Genomic DNA, 19,838 nt, shown 5'->3' on the forward strand with positions numbered 1-19,838 from the left:
TTCTTTTCTAGTAATATCAATAAAGAATAATTACCATTCAGATGTTTAACCAGTCTCATTCTATTGTATTGGTATGGCCAAACAGTTCTACTTTAGATTTGGAGATGGCATTCTTGTGTCTTTTTTATATCACAGTTTAAGCCTACTAAAGCATCTCCTGAAATCACTACATTAGCTATTAAGAGGACAGCATTGTCTACTTAATACAAACAATTGTCATGATGATTTTGTACCTTCTCATGATGTTAATCATGGAATCCTGGAATTGGAATTTATCCAAAACTGATTGTTGTTTAATTAAATTCAATGGGATTTTCCACCAAATCTTAAAAGAACATCTACATATAAAAAAAAAATCAGTTAAGTTAATCACATCACATAATTAGGGTAAATAATGCGTAACAAGAGGAACAACAACAACAACAAAAAAAACCAGTCTCAGAACCATTATGAAAATATCGCCAGCTGAAAATAAAATATCAGCCCTGTCATTTTGTCCCAGTGAAAATGAGTTTGACACTTTCTCTACTTTGCCATAGAAAGACTATTTTTCCTTTGATTTAACCAACTTATTTCCGCGTAAGTGTGAGGTTGAACAGGTGAAAAATCTTATCTCCAATGTAGTTGTAATAGCTATCTAATCGTTCATTATTAAAAAAAAATTAACATCTATTTTTTGCCAGGTTTTATTCTACGAGCTATTGATGTAAAGAAGGCCATGGCAACCTATTCTAGTACTCTTGCCTGGAAAATCCCATGGACTGAGGTGTCTGGTAGGCTACAGTCCATGGGGTCATGAAGAGTCGGACACGACTGAGTGACTTCACTTTCACTTTTCACTTTCATGCATTGGAGAAGGAAATGGCAACCCACTTCATATTCTTGCCTGGGGAATCCCAGGGACGGAGGAGCCTGGTAGGCTGCTGTTTATGGGGTCACCCAGAGTCAGACACGACTGACAGACTTAGCAGCAGCAGCAGCACTGATGTAATAGTTAATAAAACAGAAAAAAATATTAGGATAAACTCAGCTTGCATTCACATTAAGCTCTCATAATAAAGTCAGACAATGAAAAATGGAACAACTTAGGAAGGTAATTAGAGTTTGAGACTTTAAACTATAAAATAGCCACTATTAGAAATGGACAGATCCGGTAGGCATAAAATCAGTAAGGGCATAGCTAAACTCAACAGTGTCAATCGACTGGATAAAATTGACATCTATAGACTACTTCATCCAACAACAGCAGAATACACATTCTTCCAATCAGGGGCTAACTCTTCCAAAGATTATCTAAGAACTAATCAAATTATCATGTATCTTTTCTACTTAAACTCACTATGGTGATTCCATCATCAGCTAGGAATCCTGACTGATATACTAATCTGATATAAAATTCTCCATTTCAATTTATCAACAAGAATAAAAGTCACCATCATCAATTTCAGAAGCAACCAGTTAGCAAGTGTCCCTTTTAAAAATGCATTTACTCTTTATCTTTATTTATTTATTTATACTGTGCTGGGTGTTCATTGATGCATGCAGGCTTTGTTCAGTTGCGATGAGCCGGGTCTACCCATCGCTGTGGTGCACAGGCTTCTCATCGCAACAACTTCTCCTGTTGTAGAGCACACGCTCTAGGCACATGGCAGCTTCGATGTTTCAGCATGGGAGCTCAGTTGTTGTGGCTTGCAGACTCTGCAGCACAGGCTCAGTAGTTGTGACACAAGGACTTAGTCGCTCCACAGTGTTCTGGCACCTTCCCAGACCTGGGATCAAACCCATGACCCCTGCATTGGCAGGCAGATTCTTATCCACTGTACCATCAGGGAAGTCCCATATTTATTCTCAAAAAGGGTAACTGGAAGTGACAGCCTTTTATTTGGAAAATATTTAATAAGTATTTACTCTGTTCCAAGTCTATTCTGTGCACTGGAAATGCAGTAGTGACTAAAAATAGCCAATACCTCTACTACAAGGAGTTTACATACTAATTAGAAGAGAGAGATAATAAGTACATTAACCAATCAGATGATGAAGATGCTGCAGTGAAAACATAATACAGTGATGTGATGGAGAGTAAATCAGGGAGACAATGATTTTATATTGGGGGCTGAAGAATACTTCTAAGGAAGTGACAGGTGAACTGCAGTCTGAGTAGAGACCATAATCCAACCAGATGGAGGGATAGAGGAAGAGTATTGTGGGAATAAAGAGATTTAGCTCAAAGGTTCATGGGCAAAGGCAAAGCCATTGCAGCTGGAGCTAGTGAACAAGGTAAAGAATGATATAGGACAAGTTCAAAGAGATGCATATTAAAAAGCAGAGACATTACTTTGCCAATAAAGGTCCATCTACTCAAGGCTATGGTTTTTTCCAGTAGTCATGAACAGATGTGAGAGTTGGACTATAAAGAAGGCTAAGCGCTGAAGAATTGGTGCTTTTGAACTATGGTGTTGGATAAGATTCTTGAGAGTCCATTGGACTGCAAGGAGATCCAACTAGTCCCATCCTAATGGAAATCAATCCTGAATATTCATTGGAAGGACAGATGCTGAAGTTGAAACTCCAGTACTTTGGCCACCTAATGCAAAGAAGTGACTCACTGGAAAAGATCCTGATGCTGGGAAAGATTGAAGGCGGGAGGAGAAGTGTACGACAGAAGATGAGATGGTTACATGGCATCACTGACTCTATGGACATGAGTTTGAGTAAGCCCTGGTAGTTGGTGACAGACAGGGAAGCCTAGTGTCCATGGGATCGCAGAGTCAGACATGACTGAGCGACTGAACAGAACTGAACTGAAAGAGATGGGTGTTTGAGGGGACTGGAGGCATTGAAATTGGGCAGACGCTGACAGATCAAAATCAATTACTTAGAGCGTAAATTTTTTTTTTCTTCTTTTTATTTTGTCCTTTTGTGCTTTTTTTTTCCATTTATTTTTATTAGTTGGAGGCTAATTACTTTACAATATTGTAGTGGGTTTTGTCATATAGTTTAAATTTGATTAAACAGGTAGCTTTCTTTCTACTGAGCTGTTTAGCTCAGCTCTTCTAAATGAATGCTTCTACATGGCAGAAATTGCAGAAATTAAAAGAAGCCTCCAAGAGGCAATGTGGAAATCTATGCTGCTGACCACACTAAAGAGTCCATCAAAGAGAATCCCTGCTGAGAAATGAACACAACTTCTGGGGAAGGAGGTTGCTTGAGTACATATGCTTTGTTTGAGTACATATGTTTTGTTTCACTTCCTCCTGATTTGAGTAGAACTTAATTAATCATAACATTAAGGCTGTTTGGTGATCTTTGAGTTAGAAAGAAGTTAATGATACTCATCCAGGTCAGATAAAACTTCCTTTCTCATATGAACAAATTCCTCTCAGGTGGTTTTAATCATGACCTTCATCTCAGTGTCTCTCATCCTGGACATTGTTAGACAAGTGCTATAAATTTTTGCTCTTGGGTCTTCCTTGAATACACAATCTAAAGTGGTCCCTGCCATCTGATTCACTATCACATCAGTTATTTTAATTTTTTATGCACTTTGCACTCTGAATGCAATTTTTAATAGGTTTCTTACTTATTGCCTATCTCCGTCCACTAGAAAGTGTTATGAGCTGTGCGATGTGTGTAATTAGTATGATATAGAGTGTAGTCTTTAAGAGTGCAAGTTCTGAAGCCAAATTAAATAGGTTCAAGTCCAACCACAGATGTTTTCTAATTGTGATCTCTGGTAAATGATTTAAATTTTTCATGCTTCAGTTAATTCTTCTGGAAAGCAGAAATAGCATTATCTATTTTCATAAGGTTTTTATGGAGATTAAATAAAAACTTGCTTTTGCAGCACCAGTCAAATCATAGTAAACAAAAATAGCTTTTACTGCAATCAGTATTTTTTGCACTAAAGATTTCTAATTGGTCATACAAAGTTTATCAGATGATGGGATCTTCCTGAACCTGATTTTAACTTTGGAGATGTTCACATTTTAAGGTGAATTGTTTATAAAGTGAATCCCATGTTTCTTGCATTAATTTAGGGGGTTATACTCTTAGAATTTTGAAAGTTCCTCATGACCTCCTAATATAATGAATGCATAGAGTTGAAAAATAAATGTAAATAACACAGTGTTTGTTTGTTTGTTTGTTTGTTTTTTAAGTCAGACATAAATGGGAAACTGAGAAGGATATGAAGGAAGTGGCAAAGATAGTGACATTTGTTAAGCACCCACTGAGTGAAAAGCACTGTCATGGATATTTTGCACACAATGTCTTCATCTAATGCTTGAAATAGACCTATGAAAAGAACTACCATTTCATCGCACATATGAACTGAGACTAAAACAAAATCCCATGAGTTTATGAAATACATGTACTGTTACATAAACTAATGAGGTAGAATCCAGTACAAGCTCTGTTAATTCAAGGACAAAAGTTATCTACACAGTATTGTTCATATAAGGAAGCATCTTTTTCACCTAAGGAACCAAGGTAAGATCCATGGAGGTCCTGATCTGGAAGGAATGATGCTAGTTCAAGAAGAGGTGCAATCCCAAATCTGGCCTTGCTGGAAGGCGGGTCAGCACCAGTCAATAAATTTTTCCATTTAAAAACATTTTTTTTATCACATTAACCATGAGCTAGAAACCTCTTCAAACACTTAATATCTGTAAATCCACTTAACTGGCGCCATATCACTATGAGATAGGCATTATAGCTACTGTTGCTGCTGCTGCTGCTGTTGCTAAGTCACTTCAGTCATGTCCGACTCTGCACAACCCCATAGATGGCAGCCCACCAGGCTCCTCCATCCCTGGGATTCTCCAAGCAAGAACACTGGAGTGGATTGCTATTGCCTTCTCCCAATAGCTACTGTAGCTACAGATAAATAAAGTATGAGGTAGAAAGATTAAATAACTTTCCCAAGTAACATGAAAACTCAGAAAATCTGATTTGAGTCAACTCTTACCATTGCACTATACTACCTTCTCTTCACAGATATCTGGTTGTTTTCTGGTTGCCTGTTGTGTTGATCTCAAGTTAATAAAATGACCTTTTGGTCCTACAATCAGGGAGTTTTGGGGAAATCCTACCTATAAATGGATCAGCCCCAAAGTCTAAGGGACATGAGGTCAATGGAAATCAGAAAGCAGGAGATAGTGGTCAGTAATGGCCGAGAATGTTGGGAATCACTCCAGCCCTCAAGAAATACTATAAGGCCACTCAGTTCAGAGCCTTACTCTTCACAGCAGATGGAGAGAACTCATGTATTATCTCTCCTAATGCTCAGAAACATTAGATTAATGAGTGATTCTATATAGTTACAGAGACTCCAGTAATAATATTAGTGATAGCTAATAGCTATGGAACATTTATTGGTAATAAAAGATCCATGAGGATCATTTATTTAATCTTGATAAAGTTTCTACCATTCTCCTTTAACTCAGAAAGGTGTGATTTGCTAAAGCACATACTCTATGTGGTGAAAACTAATTTTTGATCTCAGATCTATCTTACTCAGAGACTACTCTTAACCATTATAGAATATCAAACCCTATCACACATTCCTCCAAATGTGCATATAAAAATGATACATAAACTCTCTTTCACAGAGAAAAATTGCTTTTACAAGCCATGTTCTCAATATGAATGAATGGTTGAGATTACAATAGCAATGAATTTTATTAATAGTCCAAATAACTTAGCAAGAATAGATGAGAGATCTTCCCTTTGTAAGCACAAAGAGAAAAAATAATATACCATAAGTAGCAAAGTATTTAAAAAGTATAGAAAGAGAAGAAGGAGAATAAAAACCAAAAACATATATATTTTCTCAGAATACTATATTTTTTGTTTTGCATCACAAAGGTAGTAAATATGCACTGCATGATCTACAAAGAACTGAAAGTTTTATGATTCTCATAACATATGCTATGAAAGATAATCCCCAGGAAATGCTTTAATCAGGTGATATATTAATAAGTTGAGGATGCATATATTATCTATTGCACTATTATTCAAAGTGTATGCACAAATCACCCACTTAGAAACATCTGTATAAATTTATTTAGAATGTAGATATGCCAATCTTACAGTCCTATTGAATTAGAGTCTCTAGAGCTGTGTCCTGAGAATGTACATTTTAATAAGTATTCCAAATAATTCTGAAAGTATACCCAAGTTTGACAACCAAATGGGCAATAAATAAATCTAAATAGGGTATTTGGAAGTGATAAACAATTTTCTGCCTGAAACTTTCCTCAAAGGATTTATATGGTAACACCAACATACTTTTACATATGGTGTTCACTTGGCGCTGAACCAGAGAAATTATATTATGTTGTATTTAAAAGACAAAGTATCTTTTTCTGTCTTGCATATAGGGTTATTGTTACCATCTTTCTAAATTCCATACACAATTTTGGACTCTATGGGAGAAGGTGAGGGTGGGATGATCTGAGAGAATAGCATCGAAACATGTATATTATCAAGTGCGAAACAGATCGCCAGTCCAGGTTGGATGTATGAGACAAGTGCTCGGGGCTGGTGCGCTGGGATGACCCAGAGAGATGGGATGAGGAGGGAGGTGGGAGGGGGTTTCAGGGTGGGAAACACATGTAAATCAATGGCTGATTCATGTCAATGTATGGCAAAAACCACTACAATATTGTAAAGTAATTAGCCTCCAACTAATAAAAATAAATGAAAAAAAAAAAAAAGACAGTCATTTTATGCTGCTGTGATTATTTCTCAGTTGAAATCACCTTTTGATCCAGAGCTTCTTCATAGCATTTTTCACCTCTGCATTTCTGAGGGTGTAGACTAAAGGATTTCACATAGGTGTTATCACAGTATAAAACACAGCCACAGATTTATCAGTGGCAAAGGTGATCACTGGATGCATATATACAAATATGCAAGGTGCAAAAAAAAAAAAAAAACGGTGTTGTGGGAGACACAAATGGAGAAGGCTTTGCATCTTCCCCACTAGCTATAGGTCCTCAGGGAGCACAAGATGACCACATAGGAGACCATCAAAAGGAGGAAGTTCAACAGGCAGATGAACCCACTGTTGGCAGTAACGAAGAGACCAAGGGTATCAGTGTCCATGCAGACCAGTTTCAACAAAGGGTTCAAGTCACACATGGAATGATCTATGACATTAGGGCCACAGAAGGGCAGCCAGACTGTAAACAGGATCTGGATGGCTGCGTGGACAAAGGCTCCAGCCCAGGCCCCTCCCACAAGAAGGCTACACACCTTCTGGCTCGTGACGGTCGTGTAGTTCAGGGGTTTACAGATGGCCGCATAACGGTCATAGGCCATCGGCATGAGAAGGATAATCTCAGCAGCACCAAAAAGCTGCTCGGCAAGGACTTGGGTCATACACCCCCTAAAAGAGATCGTTTTTCTCACTGTAAGGGAGTCAGCTAACATCTTAAGGGTCATGGAGGAAGAACAGCAGCCATCTATAGAGGATAAATGAGACAAGAAGAAATACACGGGGGACCCTAGGGTCGTGCTGGCACTGATGGTGGTCATGATGAGCAGGTTGCCTGCCAAGGTGACCAAGTAGACAATTAAAAACACAGCAAAGGAAAATTTCTGAAGCTTCACATTTTGAGTCCAAGTGAAACTATAGGTGGTATTTATTTTGTTCTTTATAAATTACTAATTTGTTTTTAATTTTTGGTGACAAAAAAGAATGTGTAACTTTTAAAATCAGAAAAGAAAAAAACACATCAAGCTTTAAGAGCCAATCCATGATGTGGCCACATAGGTGGCACATTCACAAATACCCAAAGATGTATGAATTCTGTTCCTGGAAAGGCTGGGCATGTCTACCAGTGAGAAACAAAAAAGACTCAAAAGATAAGATCCTCATGAGCCATATCTTTTCCTACTTTGCCTGTCTGATAGCTTCTCCACTTCCTCAAGACTGAGAAACAGTGCCTCTTCCAGATCTCAGAGGCTGCATTCAACATCCATTATAGCCCTGGTCACACTGTTTCACACTCATATCTCTTTTTCTCAACAGCGTGTGTCATTGAAGGCAAAAATATACATTGTTTCAATTGCAGTCTTATTCATAAACTGTTTCTCCTCCTCTGGTCAAATGGTGAACATTTAGTGAGAGAGAGAAAGAAAAAAATAAAAAAAGAGGAAAAGAGAAAAGTGGGAAAAACAAAGAAAAAAGAAAGAGGAACTTAAAGATCCAAAGCCTTAGTTTAAATCTGGGGCTTACATCTTCTTAAATATATAACATTGATTCACTTAATCCCTCTTTTCCTCAATTTTTTCACCTGTTAAAGGAGGGTTATATATGACTGTATTTAGGGTTACTGTAAAGATTACAACATTTTAAACATTATTATTGTTGCTGTTGTATGATTTAACTCCTTTCATGAATTTATCACTAAAGAAAACTTAAAAATACTCTCTAAACATCTCCAAAAGGCAAAAATTCTGAAAATGCAAACTAATCAGTTAAGGAGAACACAGATAAATGTCAAAAAGGAAGGTCCTCAGATTTAAAAATTTGAAGCAATTACTAGAATCTTTAAATTAAAGATTTAATTATTGCTTATTTGTTTTACTTTTTGTGGGTTTTCCTTTCATTATTTGTTTCATTAACTCATTTGCTAAAACCATATTCCAATACATAAGAAATTTAATCCTTCCAGTTTCAACTTATGACTGGGTGTGTTTTCTGGGAAAAGAGGAACTTTAAACTTAACTCACTATTCAAATAGACTTCGTAGATGGGAGGATACATGTACACCCGTGACTGATTCACGTCAATGTATAGCACAAATCACCACAATATTGTAAAGTAATTAGCCTCCGATTAAAATGAATAAATTATTTTTTAAAAAGGAAAATAAAATATACAGACCAAAGCAAAATAATAATAATAAATATAAAGTGGAATATAACTTTTAAAAAACAAACAAAAGACTTCATAGAATGTAGTCTTATGATGTATTTATTTTTTCCCAATATTTGGTATTATAAAGCATTTGGTGAGAGAGACAGGAAATGTGGAGAGAAACAGACAGGAGAGGTAAGGAAAAAGGTGAAAAGGTAAAACAAAGAAAGGAAAAGATAAAAAGGGAAGAGGAAAAAGAGAAGAAAAAGGACATGCTGTAGAGTGATCCGAGAAAGACATTTTGAAGCAGGTGCTTTGTAATATAGCCAACAAATGCTGCACTTGAATTCCAAACTATTTAACTTCTTTATCATAGCTACTAAGATCAGCAACACATAAAAGATAATGACAAATAATTCATAAGTTGTTCTTACACGCAAAATGATCAGAAAAAAGTTATTTTTGCCCAGTTCAGTACTGAGGGTTATAAACTACTGACCTATCAACAATCGGTCCTTTGAAGGTTCAATAGTATTTAAAATAAATTCCATCGGGGTTTTCTTTAACCCAAGGTGTGTGTAATCAGAGTCATGAACATGCTAATTTACTGCAAAAAAAAAAAAAAAAAGTGTTTCCAGAAAAGAAAACCCTGAAGTAAAATTTCTAAAAAGAGAACTGTACTTCTCTTATATATCATTTCACATTAGACCTTGTCTAAGACTTCTCATCCTGGTCTGACTTGTTCAAATAATAAACTAGCCCAGACAGAAGACACATGCACTTTGTATTTAAAAGGAATTTGGATTTTAGAGAGAGAGAAAAGATTTCAGCAGCTGTAGCGCATTTCTATTTCTTTGGGACCTATAGATGTTTATAATATTTTAAGTTTTGGCTCAGACAGTAAAAGCACCTGCCTGCAATGCAATGAGGGAGACCTGGGTTCAATCCCTGGGCCAGGAAGATGCTCTGGAGAAGGAAACGGCAACCCACTCCAGTACTCTTGTCTGGAAAAATCCCATGGATGGAGGAGCCAAGAATCAGACATGACTGAGCAACTTCACTTTGTGTCTGCTAAGCCCTAAGAACATAATAGCCATGTCTAACACTAAAAAAAGTAAATCCAATTATAAAAATTAGCAGTGGATTAAAAGTACTTTTGGTTAGAAACTTCTAGAAGCCATTTCTTCCAACTTTTTTCAGAGTATCTACACTCAATGAAAAGTCAGGTATTTTGGTCCTTGGGACTCAACCTGCCATCTCTCATCATTTCCTAAACACCATGGCTAGCCACAAAGAAAATCATTGTCTTTGTGGTTCACTCACCAAAAAACCTTCACAGTTCTTCTCAAATCCTTCAATTCTTACCATATAGAGACACTAGTTTTATTCAAGTGGGTGACTCACCTCTGTATTATTTTCTCGAGGGAAGAGTAATTAAGTTGGGGAGACTGCCAAAATGACAATCAAATGCCTTTCCCTCCCTCCTATGGTTCCCCTGACTAGAGAATGATATTTCTGGCAAGGGATAAAATTCATCTGTAGGAATGGGATCACCAGGCTACTGTCAGAACTTGAAATCTTCATTTCTTTTTTTTTTTTCAATAGCTATTTATGGAATATCTAAAATGAATCAGGCAGTTTTATTCAATAATAAAAATATCAGCAACAAACTATCGAGTACCAAAGGTGAGACTCTATATTAAACACACCATGTGAGGTACACATTGTGATGGGTCCTATTATTATCCCACTTTACCAATGAGCTGTATGAGTTTAGATAATTTACCCAAGGTCAGAAGTGAGTAGTGACAGAACTGAAATGTATATACAAATCTGCCTCCAAAGCCTCAATGGTTTTCCTGCCATCATGATGCAAGAATTCAACTATTAAAAAAAGAGAGAGAGAGAGTAGAAAAATGTGTGTGTGTGTATCTGTGTGTGTCAAGTGTGTATCTGTGTGTGTCAAGTAGGATGGAAGTGAAATGCTCAGGTAAGGTTTTCTTTAAAAGATTGATATTGAAGTTGAAGCCAAAGAATACTATCCAAGGCCTAGATTAAATAAATTGAGAGATTAGGAATATTGACAGGTTTAAGACTCGAGCCAGACTGTATTATTGTTGGATAGTGAAGAAAGTATCTCTGTGAGTCCACCCGGTACATGGGTAATTCCATCCTGTTATGAGCCAATTCCAATCAACTGTACTTTTTGAAACACTCTTTAAGCATACCATGTGCTTTCATTATCATTACTAATTAGCTGGAAATTACATAAGCAGAAGAGTTAAAATGCATTGAGCAATTGAAAAACCAGTTATAGGTGATTCACTGATATGAAGAGACAGCTTAGTTAAAGTCACGTGCTGTTAGATAAGCACGGACTCAACATCTAACCTAAGCTGTGCTGTCAGTTTTACCTTGAAATTAGTTACTCAAGCTTCCTCAGCCTGTTTTCCTCATCTTCATTGATTCAAGGATTAAACAGACCAACAGTAAAAAAATAAAAAATAAAAAAATCAATAAATGGGAGCCATATTTTTGCTAACTTAAAAAAGCAGGATCCATACTCTAGATAAATTTCCATTAAAGTTTTGAGAATTTGTTTTCAAGTGACTAAAGAAATGTACCTTCTCTGACATTCCTCATAAATTATTTCCAGTTGCACAACAAATAGGGTCACCCTTTCTCCCTGGAGCTTTTGTTCTGCAGGTAACCAGTGCTGAATTCTGCAGCATTTGGGGGGAAACCTGTGGTTTTAGGCAGTGTGCATGGTAGTACTTCAGGGCTGATGTTGGTTCACAGATATCTGGGTGGTTCCACATTTTATATGCTATTGACAATCTACTATAAGGACTAGTACACAATTCCAATTGTACAGGTGTCAACTATTTCTTGGGTACACATCTAGGAGGTGAACCTAAGAATTGAGGTTATGTGAATGTTTAGATAAAACTTATTTCTGAAGTATTTGTATCAACATATATTTCCAAAAGCAATGTAAAAGACACCAGTTGTTTCATATACTCTACATCAGACTGTCTCATACAACACAATATCAAAAAACAAACAACCTAACTAAATAATGGGCAGACAACCTGAAAAGACATTTTCAGGGCAGAAGACCTGAGAAGACATATAGATGGCCAATTGCCACATGAAAAAATGCTCAACCTCACTAATCATCAGGAAAATGTATATCAAACCCACAATGAGGTAGCACTTCACTCACACCTATCAGAATGGCTCCCTTCAAAAGACCACAAATAACAAACATTGACAAGAATGTAGAGAAAACAAAAACTTAGTACATCGTTTGTAGCTTTTTTGTTTTGTTTTCTTTTTCTTTTGTTTTCTTTTCTTTTTCTTTTCCTTTCTTTCTTTTTTTTTCTTTTTTTTTTTTTTTTTTTTTTTGTAGTTTGGTGCAGACACTATGGAAAACAGTATGGATGCTCCTGAAAAAACTAAATATAGAACTACCATAGGATTTAGCAATTCTACTGAATATCTCCAGTATTTTTGCCTGGAAAATTCCGTGGATAGAGGAATGTGGCAGGCTACAGTCCACAGGATATCAAGAGTTGTACAAAACTACATGAGTAAAATGCCACCACCACTCCTGAGTATCAGTTCAGTTCAGTCACTCAGTCGTGTCTGACTCTTTGTGACCCCATGAACTGCAGCACGCCAGGCCACCTTATCCATCACCAGCTCCCGGAGTCCACTCAAAGCTATGTCCATTAAGTCAGTGATGCCATCCATCCATCCAACCCCTTCTCCTCCTGCCCTCAATCTTTCCCAGCATCAGGGTCTTTTCAAACGAGTCACCTGTCTGCATCAGGTGGCCAGAGTATTGCAGCTTCAGCTTCAATATCAGTCCCTCCAATGGACACCCAGGACTGATCTCCTTTAGGATGGACTGGTTGGATCTCCTTGCAGTCCAAGGGACTCTCAAGAGTCTTCTCCATCATCACAGTTCAAAAGCACCAATTCTTTGGCACTCAGCTTTCTTTCTAGTCCAAATCTCACATCCATACATGACCACTGGAAAATCCATAGCCTTGACTAGATGGACCTTTGTTGACAAAGTAATGTTTCTGCTTTTTAATATGCTATCTAGGTTAGTTATAATTTTCCTTCCAAGGAGTAAGCATCTTTTAATTTCATGGCTGCAATCACCATTCACAGTGAATTTGGAGTCCAATATATAAAGCCACCCACTGTTTCCACTGTTTCCCCATCTATTTGCCATGAAGTGATGGGACTGGATGCCATGATCTTAGTTTTCTGAATGCTGAGCTTTAAGTCAACTTTTTCACTCTCCTCTTTCACTTTCATCAAGAGGATTTTTAGTTCTTCACTTTCTGCCATAAGGGTGGTGTCATCTGTATATCTGAAGTTATTGATATTTCTCCCGGCAATCTTGATTCCAGCTTGTGCTTCATCCAGCCCAGCGTTTCTCACGATGTACTCTGCATATAAGTTAAATAAGCATGGTGACAATATACAGCCTTGACGTACTCTTTTTCCTATTTGGAACCAGTCTGTTGTTCCATGTCCAGTTCTAACTATTGCTTCCTGACCTGCATACAGGTTTCTCAACAGGCAGGTCAGGTGCTCTGGTATTCCCATCTTTTCCAGAATTTCCCACAGTATATATCCCCCTAAAATGAAAACATTAACTCAAAAAAGTATATGCATCTCAGTGTTCATTGCAGCATTACTTACAGTAGCCAACATATGAAAGCAGCCTAAGTACCCATCAACAGATTAATGGATAAAGAAAACGTGAAATACGCATACATACACACACACACAATGGAATACTACTGAGGCATTAAAAATAAAATTGTACCATTTGCAAAACATGGATGGACTCAGTGGATACCATGCTTAGTGAATTAAGCCAGACAGCAAAAGACTTATACTGTATGTTTTTATTCATCTGGGAAGCATGAAAAGTCCTTAGAGAAAAATTAGAACCATAAAATATCTGTATTAGAAGTCAATAGTATCTAGAAACAATTATCAAAGGTTTTGATTCAGAGAGGTAGAAAAATAAGAGGAAATTAAGCAGAAAGTAAGTTAAAAATAGGAAATAATAAAGCTAAGAACAAAACTCATTGAAACAGAAGATGGAGCAACAATAGAAAAATCAATGAAGCAAAAAACTGGTTCTTTGGGTATCTTAAATAGAATTGACAAAGCATTAGCTAGAATAATAAGGAACAGAGAAGGTAGAGATGAAGGACAAGAAAGTATGATAGTGAAGAGACAAATTATTCATATGAAGATGAAATAAAATACAAGTTTGACTTAAATGGGATTTCTCTGGTAGCTCGGCTGGTAAAGAATCTGCCTGCAATGCAGGAGACCCCAGTTCAATTCTTGGGTTGGGAAAATCTGCTGGAGAAGGGATAGGCTACCCACTTCAGTATTCTTGGGCTTCCTTGGTGGTTCAACTGGTAAAGAATTTGCCTGCAAGACCTGGGTTCAGTTTCTTGGTTGGGAAGATCCCCTGGAGAAGGGAACAATTACCCACTTCCATATTCTTGTCTGGAGAATCCATGGACTGTATAATCCATAGGGTTACAAAGAGTCAGACATGACTGAGTGACTTTCACTCACTCATGACTTAAATTGGTTTCTCAGGTGGCTCAGTGGTAAAGAATCTGCCTGCCCATGCAGTAAACACAGGAGACATGGGTTCAGTTTCTGGGTTGGAATGATCCCCTAGAGAAGGAAATGGCAATCTGCTCCAGTAGTCTCACCTGGAAAATTCTGTGGGCAAAAGAGCCTGATGGGCTATAGTCCATGGAGTTACAAAGTGTTGGACACCACTAAGCAACTGAGCATGCACACAAGTCCAAAAACATAATAGAACATCCAGAAAAAAACTCAAACACATTAACTTTTTACAAAGATGTCAAGATAATTCAAGGGTTAAAAAACAGACTTTTAACAAACTATGCTGTTTCAATGGGATATCTATGAGGGAAAAAAAAAAGCTACTACCAACACAAGACCAACACAACACCCCAAAATTAACATGAAATGATTCACAGACCTACAATTTAAAGCTTACTCTGGCCTTCCTGCCTGTTACCCTCTCACAAAAAACAACAACAACAATAACAAAAAACATACACAACTAAGGAACCAATCAAGAATGAAAAGGCAATCAGTGAATTGAGAAAATATTTGCAGCCACATGTCTGATAAGGGGTTAATATCCCATATACATAAGGAACTTGCATAAATCAATAGTGGAAAAAAAAACCTAATTTTTAAATGGGCAAAGGAAATTTCTCAAAACAATACAGCAATAGCCAGAAGATAAATGAAAAGGTGTTAAATGTCACTAGTTATCAGGAAAATGCAAATCAAAACAGCAGTGAGATATCAGAGTTATATGGTAATTATCAAAAACACAAAAATAACAAGTGTTGGTAAAGATGAGGAAAAAAGGAAAATCTTGTAAACTGATGAAGCAATTATAGAAAATAGAATGGAAATTTCTCAAAAAATTAAAACTAGAACTACTTTTGATTCATTGCTTTCATTTCTAGGTATATACCCAAAGGAATTAAAATCAATTATGCTGAAGAGATATCTGCATTCATGTTCATTCACAATAACTAAAATATGGAAATAACATATATGTCAGATACATGGATGAATCAGATGGGGAGTGTGTGTGTGTGTGTGTGTGTGTGTGTGTGTGTGTGTGTGTTTAGTCACTATGTCCTGTCAACTCTTTTGTGACCTCATGGACTGTGGCCCGCTAGGCTCTTCTATCCATAGGATTTCCCAGGCATGAATACTGGAGTGAGTTGCCATTTCCTTCTCCAGGATATGTAGCACATATATATAATAGAATATTATACAGTGTTTTTCTTAAAAGGAAATTTCATTTAGAAGAACATGAAATGAACCTGGGGAACATTATGGTAAGTACAATAGGCTATATAGACAAGAAAACTGCTACAGGATATTGCCAAAGCCTTTGACTGTGTAGATCACAATAAACTGTGGAAAATTCTGAAAGAGATGGGAATACCACACCACCTGACCTGTGTCTTGAGAAACCTGTATGCAGGTCAGGAAGCAACAGTTAGAACTAGACATGGAACAACAGACTGGTTCTAAATAGGAAAAGGAGTATGTCAAGGCTGTATTTTGTCACCCTGCTTATTTAACTTATATGCAGAGTACATCATGAGAAACGCTGGGCTGGATGAAGCACAAGTTGGAATCAAGATTGCCGGGAGAAATATCAATAACCTCAGATATATAGATGACACCACCCTTACGGCAGAAAGTGAAGAAGAACTAAAGAAACTTGATGAAAGTGAAAGAGGAGAGTGAAAGTTGACTCAAAGTTCAACATTCAGAAAACTAAGATCATGGCATCTGGTCCCATCACATCATGGCAAATAGATGGGGAAACAGTGGGAAAAGTAGCTGACTTTATATTTTGGGGCTCCAAAATCACTGCAGATAGTGTTGCAGCCATGAAATTAAAAGATGCTTACTCCTTGGAAGGAAAGTTATGACCAACCTAGACAGCATATTAAAAAGCAGAAACATTACTTTGTCAACAAAGGTCCATCTAGTCAAGGCTATGGTTTTTCCAGTGGTCATGTATGGATGTAAGAGTTGGACTATAAAGAAAGCTGAGTGCCAAAGAATTGGTGCTTTTGAACTGTGGTGTTGGAGAAGGCTTTTGAGAGTCCCTTGGACTGCAAGGAGATCCGACCAGTCCATCCTAAAGGAGAGCGGTCCTGAGTGTTCACTGGAAGGACTGATGTTGAAGCTGAAGCTGCAATACTTTGGCCACCTGATGCAGAGAGCTGACTCGTTTTTTTGTTTGCTTGTTTTGTTTTATTTTTATTCCTGTTGTTTATTTTTTTTCTTTTCATTTATTTTTATTAGTTGGAGGCTAATTACTTTACAATATTGTAGTGGTTCTTGTCATACATTGACATGAATCTGCTGACTCGTTTGAAAAGACCCTGATGCTGGGAAAGTTTGAGGGCAGGAGGAGAAGGGGATGACAGAGGATGAGATAGTTGGGTGGTATCACCTACTCAATGGACATGGGTTTGGGTAGACTCTGGGAATTGTTGTTGGACAGGGAGGCCTGGCATGCTGCCGTTCATGGGGTTGCAAAGAGTCAGACATGACTGAGTGGCTGAACTGACTGGTTATTTATATGTGTGTGTGATGATAAGTCACTTCAGTTGTGTCCGATTCTTTGCAATCTTATGGAATGTAGTCTGCCAGGTTCCTCTGTCCATGGGATTCTCCAAGCAAGGATCCTGGAATAGGTTGCCCTGACCTCCTTCAAGGCATTTTCCCTACCCAGGGATCAAACCCCTTTCTCTCACATCTATCTGCAAAGGCAGGTGACTTCTTTATTATTAGCACCACGTGGGAAGTTCCATTACTCATATGTGGAATCTAAAATAGTCAAACCTAGAGGAGCAAAGAGTAGAATGCCAGGAAGGGAGAAATGAGCAGAGACTGATAAAGGGGAACCAAGTTTCAGTTATGTAAGGATAAATAATTTCTGGAAGTATGCTATACAGCAATGTGATCATTGTTAACAATATTGCATTGTACATTCAGAATTTGCTATGAGGGTGGATCATGTTATCACCAGAAAAAATGGTAACAGCATGATTGATAAACATGTGAATAGTTTGATTGTGGCGATTATTTCACAATGCATACTTATATCTAAATGCCTTTATACGCCTTAAAAGCAAATTTTTATTTATCTGTGATACAATAATAAATCTGGAGGAGGAGGTGGAAGAGAGAAAGAAAAACAGCTTTTATTTATTTATTTATTTATTTATTTTTCCATTTATTTTTATTAGTTGGAGGCTAATTACTTTACAATATTGCAGTGGGTTTTGTCATACATTGACATGAATCAGCCATGGATTTACATGTATTCCCCATCCCAATCTCCCCTCCCACCTCCCTCTCTAAATGATCCCTCTGGGCCTTCCCAGTGCAACAGGGTTCAAGAACTTTCAAAAGGCTGTCATTAATTATATGTCCTCAGTGATCTAGCTCTCAAGCAATCAATAATGGTTTCCAATAAAGTTTTAATAATTGATAAGAAAATACAAACTCTCCTATGACAGGAGTCAATGGGGATTCTACAACACAAGTCACACACAGGAACTGTGCTGCTTTGCTATTGACAAGACATTCAGTTTGCTTAGCAATCCAGGTGCTGATAGAAAAGAGGGAATCTCACGGATTTAGGTTCCAGGTGAAGGGATACTGAGCTTTTCCAGTGGTTCAGCTTGTAAAGAACCTGTGTGCCAATGCAGGAGACACAAGAAACATAGGTTTGATCCCTGGGTCAGGAAGACCTCCTGGAGAAGGAAATAGCAACCCACTTATGTAATCTCGTCTGGAAAATTGGATAGACAGAGGAGCCTGGCCGACTCCACGGGGTCACAGACAGTTGAACACAACTGAACTCCCATGCACACATACAAAGGGAAAACTATTCTCCACTTCACAGTGTTTCTCCACACTGTCTCTCCGGAATACTTGCTTCTGGACAAAGTTTTTTCATCAAAGGAGATAATTTATTCCTATGAGAAAGCAGCAGCTATAAGACAAGGTCTCTGACCTTATTGAAGCCTCTTTGGATATCTATGAATATACAAGAGCAAGGTGGAAGTGATTTGTGTTGCTGTTCAACTCTCTAGAACAAGATTTATCATGGGCAGAATGAACCATTTGAATATGCATCCTCCACACTGTCTGATTCTTGTGCTACAGAACAACAGACATTTATTCAAAATCAGTTCTCCATAGTATTTCCAATGAACCCATCCTAAATTCAAAATCAGAAAGCAAGCCTTCTGTGAAGAATATTTGAGGCTTTAGAAGCTAGATGGAAAGATTTAGATTTATAAGAACATTTTTTTATTTTAAAACAGGTTTCATGAGATAAAATTGATATACTAAGAACTTGTACATGTTCAATGCATACAATTTCTTAACAACTCTTCATTTCAGAGTTAGCAAGCTCTTAAGCGTTACACCTTTTATACTGAAAGTTACTTGTTATAAGAAATTAGTTTGAATATGGAACTGCTTCTGAACACATTCCAACATCACTGAAGTCATGTGAAGAGCTAAGGTAAGGTTTGCAAAAGTGCTGACGCTTATTTTAGTTTGCTACTTCATATGTATAACCCATTATTTTCCAATATTTTTCAATATAGTAAAAGACTATTTTATCTGCATTTCAACGTTTCAAAATATATTCATAAATATTAACTTAATTTGACACGTGAACATTTTGAGACTCGAAGAGGTTAAGCAATTTGAGGAACCCCGCTCTGTGACACCAGGAACCATGCTTGGCCACGAAACATCTTTTTTAGTAATCAGGACTAATAATGAGGATGAAAACAAAATTTAATTATACTTCAAACAAATAAAAGAGGAAATTGCACATATCAGTAGCATAAATCACAAGTTGTTTCATCAAGTACAGATATGGAGACCCTTCATGGGGAAACCTGCTATGGATAATATCACCCTCTGCTGTTTCTTTGAGAGTAAAATTAGCAGAAGTTCTTCTGAAGCTTGAAGCATGGTTAAACATTTCTCTGTATTACTGCTCCAATTGTTAATTCTTCCTATCCCTCAGGTGTATACACAGTGACAAAAGTAACTAAAAGTTCTTTTTGTGTCCACAGCAGGTGAGTGTGTTCATATACATAATCACTCAACTATTGATCTATGAAGTGAATGTTATTATTCTAACTTTATAGCTGAGAAAACAAGAATGTAAGTTGCCAAAGAAGTGCACTTTGGATGAAAGAAGCTGCAATTGGAAGAACCAGGATTCAACCTGGGTCTTTCCGATTTTCAAACCAAGCCATTTAACCAGTGGCATAGACTTTCTTAACGTTTTGCAGAGAAATCTGGGGCCCCA

At 37.2% G+C, this 19,838-nt stretch overlaps 1 pseudogene; it reads right to left on the minus strand.

The window, feature by feature from the left end:
• Positions 1-6,829: 6,829 nt before the first annotated feature.
• LOC136167431 (olfactory receptor 4C12-like) lies at positions 6,830-7,539 on the minus strand (annotated as a pseudogene).
• Positions 7,540-19,838: the final 12,299 nt, after the last annotated feature.

The sequence above is a fragment of the Muntiacus reevesi genome, chromosome 4, assembly GCF_963930625.1.
Source record: "Muntiacus reevesi chromosome 4, mMunRee1.1, whole genome shotgun sequence".
In the NCBI taxonomy this organism is placed as follows: Eukaryota; Metazoa; Chordata; class Mammalia; order Artiodactyla; family Cervidae; genus Muntiacus; species Muntiacus reevesi.